Below are 6,496 nucleotides of genomic sequence, written 5' to 3' on the forward strand. Positions count from 1 at the left end.
CCTGAGTTTCACCTGACTGAAACATTTTAAAAGATTTCTTCTGGTCAGAGCTGCCCGTCTTTATTTCCTGTCCTGCAGCATGAAGGAGCAGGTGCCAATGAAATTGGAAGGGACTTCATCATCGTGCTCTCACCTATCAAGTCCCCTCACGTCATTTCATGAAAAATAAATGGGTGCATTTAAAAACTGGTGAGCCGTTCTTTGACCTCCATGTTTCCTGTTCTGATTGTCTTTGTGTGTGTGTGTGTGTGTGTGTGTGTGTGTGTGTGTGTGTGTGTGTGTGTGTGTGCGCTAGGGAGACAATGTGTGTGTGTGTGTGGCTATGTGAGGACACAATGGTGAGCAGTATGGATCAGTATTAAGCTGAAAAACTGGTGGGCCAGCTGCCATCGCTGCATTACGGGCTCTTCAATCTCTCGGTGTGGTCACAAGACAAGGTCAGAGGTTCTCTGGTGTGTCCCCCACCCCCAGAGCGTGTGAATGATGGACCCCTCGTGCCCAGCCAGTTTTAGCAGTGGATTACTGTTTCAAAGAGCTGATACACTGCAGCTTTTTCATCTCAATGTGGGGTGGAAGGTGAGGCTTTAAAATGAAGTTTGACTGGTTTATGAGCTCCGTGTTGTACAGTTACGAAGTGCGGTAAGTACCAGAATCTCTGCATGAGTGTGTCCAGATCCTCTGCCTGCCTTCCTTCTCTCCATTATCACGACAAGCCCGCTGGACGCCTCTGATCTCTGTTTTGGTCCAATCATCAAAAACCTGAAGTATTTAGGTCAGACTTTAGCCTAGCAAAGAGACAAGAGGAGAAAAATAACTGTGAGAAAAATAGAAAGTACACATACCATTAATGCCCTCTGTTCAGAGAGTCTCTCAAAGCAAAAACACCGCCAGATGCAGCCGCACAGCAGACAAAAAGCAGGCTAGTTATTTGTCCTAAAATCTTTGTGCTGTGATGTTATAATGTGTGTTTTTTTTGTGTAGTGCATGTGGGGCCTTTGTATGTTTTTTTTGGTGTCTTGCTCACTCCGCTGTGTTAAGATGTAAGTCTAGTCTTAATCTCCTTGTAGCTGAGTATCAGGCTGGTGCTAAGACATTGATTGGGCTTCCTCCTTAATTGATACCACTGGAGGACCGCCCGCCAGGGAAATGTGGTTTCTGTGTGTGTGTGTGTGTGTGTGTGTATGTGTGTGTGTGTGTGTGTGTGTGTGTGTGTGTGTGTGTGTGTGTGTATGTGTGTGTATGTGTGTGTGTGTGTGTGTGTGTGTGTGTATGTGGAGTTTCTGGTGTTTTAGAAGCTAGAAGCGAATTCCCCGGTGACCTCGATGAAACAGAGCGCTCACCTATCCTTATCGAATCCTAATCTTGAAATACATGTGCACACCAGTGAGTACGATGGCTTCTTATCCAACATCGTTAGGGCTCCAGATAGGGTTTCAGGACAAGCCAATGAGTACAGCAGCCCAGCATGATAACTTGGCACAAGAAATTGTATGAGTGTCATCATTAATTCCTCCAAACACTCACACACTTACACATATTGCACCCTTATAACAAGTGGTAAATAAATAGAAAAAACAAGTTTCACAGTAAGGTGTAATGTCCACACATGCCACCAGAATACCTTAACTGGCAGTTAGCACTGATTCTACAAGTACACTATATCCTTGTAATAATAACTTTATTAGTTATTATTACAATGTGATAATAACTGACAATAGAGTTACAAAATGCTTTGCAGTTCAGATTAAAGCTTCACGTTGAAGATAAATGAACATGTAAAAAAAATACTAACTATTCTAACTATGTGTTTTCTTTTTATTGTTCTTTGTTTTTAATTGCAGTGCTTTTCTTGTAACATGTATGCTTTTTTGTTTCCAGTTTGGAATGTGGTGCTTTTTGGCTATTGTAAAGACTTTTGAGACTCTAGTGGGTTAAAAGTGTTGTATAAGTAAACAATGCATGCTTGCTTTCTATGGATAGGTACATTCCTATCCCGGAAGACTTCACTCCCATCAGGATAGGAATGTTTCATCAAAGGACGAAGGTGAAACTGTTCCTTCTAAAGGCACGAACACACCACCAAAATGTCCACACAACACGACAAAGATGACCAATCCCCTCCCTGCAGGGGTGAAGTGACTGTTAGCATTCACCTTTAATTTGTAACCCATTTGCATTTATGTTATCACACACAGGCTTCTCCTTTAAAATCAAGTATTGAGTAATTAGATTTATGTGTATAAAAAAAGAATTATTAATTTGCAGCTTTACTCCTTGTCCATGAACTCAGCAGTATAGATTGAATTGCACACATTCAGTCTATACATTGCTGAAAGTATTTTCCCCAATGAATTATGGATGTTATTTGAAAATGTTCAGTGTTCTTAAATGTCATCATTAAGCAGAACAAGGAGCAGCATCGCCAGCTCATATCCACAGAGGAGAGCGAAAATGTGTTTTTGTCTCTGCAGAGTTTGTGTGCGTGTGAAGAAAAAGATAAAAGATCCAGATCTATTCTATAGCTTGCATTATTCCTTTGTGTATTTGTGAGTCAGAGGGAGGAGGGTGGGGGGAGGAGAGACAATTCTTATGTGCATTGGAGGCAGCCAGAAGCTAGTGTGTATCTAAAGGCGTTCAGAGCAGGGATGATCAGAGGTTGCGAGCCCAACACATTCATCAGGGCTCTCCACAGGGACAGAAGTTAAGGCATGCCACTGAGACGAATAAAAATGCTGCGGACCAAAAAGAAATGAAATAATTTATTCCAGGAATGGAGTGGAGGGGATTTGGAGACAAGTGTGTGTGGAAGGGGAAGGGCAAGGGAATGGATTAAGGCTGCGTTCAGTGTCTGCATGAGATAGAGGCTAGCGCTGTGGCCCTGCACTTTTTCCTATTCCACACACTGCTCTGAAAGGAAATTCAATTGCCACTTTCCCTCACTTTCTGCTGGGTTTGTGGGACAGAGAGAAAGGGAGAGAGGGATGGACTCAATGACTGAATGCAAAGTAAAAGCACGCATATAGAGTAATTTGCAAGGTGGGGGAATTTACAGAAAGATGAAAAGGCATCTCGAGCTTTATTAAAGACATGACAATGCTCTATGGCCCTTGCACATTACTCTACCAAACCCCTTCTCCAGTGTTTGTTTATCGCATGTAACCAGCCCCCCATCATGCAATTTTACGCTCAATTTTATAGCATATACTCTCACAAGTACTATACAATTTAGTGGTTTCTTAACAACTGTTGAATGCAGCACTGTGTGGAAATTTCAGCTTATTCCCTGTGGCTCAAGATCTGTTTGTTTAATGACATCTATGCCAGATGGAGGAACTTACCAGTCACACTGAGAGAAAACAACAGAACTGGATATTTAAGAAGAAAGAAAAATAAAGCAACAAAAACAATAAAACTGAATGTGAATTGGTGAACAAGGCAAAGAAAATATTTTACCAGAGGATCAGCCCTCAAATACTGCAAGGTGTTTGAGGGCTGATCCTCTGTCATGTGGCCTGCATGAACATGCCAAATTCAATTTCAGGTAGAGTATACTGCCAGTCTAAACCACTCCTCTGAGACACTAAGCCTTCTCACTACTCCTCAATCTCTCACTGCTTGTGGTATTCCCCCATCTTGGATATACATTATGGCATGCCTATGTTTCAGTAGAAATAACTGTCTTGCTGCAGAACATATCAAAGATATCCAAACCTGTAGTCTATGTAATAAACTGCAGTTTGAATTAGCTGAGGTTAGATTCCAGTCATTTATTTGCCTGTGTGTCTGCAAGTGCTGAAAGGAGGTTGGGTTGTTAACGTCCTCCTTCTGGCATTGATTAAACCCCCAAAAACTCATTACATATTCTTTTCCATAAAATTATCCTTTCACGGGGGTGGTTGTGGCTCAGGTGGTCAAGCACATTGTCCACTAATACTAGGGTTAGCGTTTTGGTCCCTGACCATTGGGAGGCACTGGCTTGTGTTAGTGTGTGGGGGGGAGTGTGAATGGGTAAATGAGAAATATATTTTAAAGAGCTATAAAAGCATGGCTTATTCACAATTTAAAAAGCTTTAATTGCAACAATAATCTTTTGCTTCATGAAGTATAGTGTGTCTATATTATGGCAGCCTCTGTTTCTGCATTGTAAAGCTCCACGGTTGTGTGGTGTGCAGTTTTAAAGTGCTTTGTAAAACCTAGTTAAGGTTATAAAGAGCTACAGCAGAGCTGAAATTGAAAAAAAAAAATACATAGACGTTATGAGCTCTGGAGCTGACTAATGGCCACTAATAATACATTGCTTGTGCTGAAAAGTTCATTCTGCAGGTTAATACTGATTCACTAGCTTTGTTACAAGTGAAACCTGAGGCCGACTGAATTGGATGCAAACCCCTGAGACTGAAAAAGGATGCAGTGTGAAAAATTTGCAGTTCCCAGAGTAACCGCTCGAGGCTGGCTCCAAAAGCAGGTGCAGATCTGATATCTCCTCTTCGTGTTGTTCCCACATCATTTTAATAATGTTGGTCCAGGATTAATATTGCAACTGAAAAGTCACATTGTTGTGATGTCATAGCTTTGAAATGTGGAGGACAAAGAAAAAAATGCCTTTGCTTATATAAAACTCAGTTCTGGAACAAATGGTAAGTATTTAGGTGTTTTCTTCATTCTTTTATAAAATATAATAAATATATTATACTAACTTAGGTTTGCTGTTATTATTAGCTAAATTTTGGTTACCCGTGTTGGTTTGCTAGTGATTGTTTTTTATAGCAATAGCTAATTGGCTAATGCTAACTCAATGGTCAGACAATATCACTGGTCAGTAGCAATGCTGATCTTGGACGAGCTTTATTAAGATGATGGGTATATTAGATCAGATTTGTCATTTTGTCCTGCAGTTTTTGGGTTATCCTCGGGGGAAATTTTAGACGCAGTTCTATTTTTTGGTTTTCCTTTAAAATAGTTTTTCACGGGCCAAAATGAGCATTCCACCTAATGTCAACAATATTGCTAGCATTAGCTGATAACGTACCAGCTCTAACCTCTTACTCCTGCTTTCACAAAGAACACAATGGCTGTGGAGAAATACGTCAGCCAATTGTCAGCTTAATATAATGCAATTTCATTAGTGAGAGTTTGGTGATGGCATGTTCACTAAAGCTTTTACTTTTACTTTTGGCTGCTGCCTTCTCACAACAGGTCGCCATAGCAGGTAGTTTCAGCTTACTCAGACATCCTACCCGATGCAACCCATAAGGTGATTTGTGTCACCGGCTGGTATTGAACCAGCAACCTTTTGCTTGCTAAGTAGATGTACATGACTACATGAGTTTACATAATTCTCTAACTGTTCTAAAATTCACGGTTGTGTATCCTAGCTGTCACAGGGTGAAAGAAAGGGTGCTCCCTGGGCAGGTTACAGAACAGGGAGCGAGTCATTCAAACTCACATTTACACCTGCAGACATTTCATCACAACCCCCTGTTAACCTAACGTGCACATCTTTGGACAAGGGGAGGAAGCCGGAGTACCCAAAGAGGACCCAAACAGGCAAACTCCACACAAACGCCAGCCGGATTCCAGATTTGAACCAGGAACGCTCTTGCTGGGAGGCAACAGTACTAACCGTTGCACAACTGGGCTTCCCCGTAACATAACTCACCCCTAATGTTTTTTTATTAAAAATACTAATTGGTAAAAATTATGTTATAATATTCAAACAATTCACCACCTGGCACACACGTGAATTATTTTCTCCAATCCATGTTTCTCCCTGCTTTCACTTGGAACTAGGAAATCAAATTCATTTCCTAGAAATCTTGTAATCCCTAAATGACAAATCTTACAGAACTGGCTTGGCGACAAATTTCTTGCCAGTGGAAAGTAAAAACAACTCTTGTATGAACATGCTCCTTGTGGGTAGGAAGAATCTTAAGTAGAGTTTGTTAGGCTTATTGTGTTGGCTGTTAATCTGCAGGCCAGCCATGTTTGTTTATCACTTGTCTTCTGGGTTGGATTTTCAATAAAACAGCCACAGATGTTGGATCTTCCTAACAGCACATAAATGCAAAACAGTGGTATTCAGATGCAGTGCTTACTTATCTAGTATAATTACCATACTCAAATACTACATTAACAAGTCCTCGATTGAAAATGTTTTAAAAAAGCATCATGACAGTGGCATGTGTGAAATATTAAATGTAAAAGTACTCAGTGAAGGAAATATACAAAAAACAAACAAGCATATTAATGCATAAAAAAATAAAGTGTCAAATGCTGACAGCTGGAGTCATGCACGCGTTCTGGCATGAAAAATGGTGATATGATGACAACATTTCCAATTAATATTTTGCCATTCATTTAAGGAATTAATACCCGAATCTTTTTTTTAACATATGCTATTAGTTTATTAAAAACAGAAGCAAATGTGAGAACATCTTTGGAGAAAATAATCTTAAATGATAACTCTTATTCACCTTTACAATATTTCATCGGGCAT

The sequence above is a fragment of the Astatotilapia calliptera genome, chromosome 11 (genome assembly GCF_964374335.1).
Source record: "Astatotilapia calliptera chromosome 11, fAstCal68.1, whole genome shotgun sequence".
Classification (NCBI taxonomy): Eukaryota; Metazoa; Chordata; class Actinopteri; order Cichliformes; family Cichlidae; genus Astatotilapia; species Astatotilapia calliptera.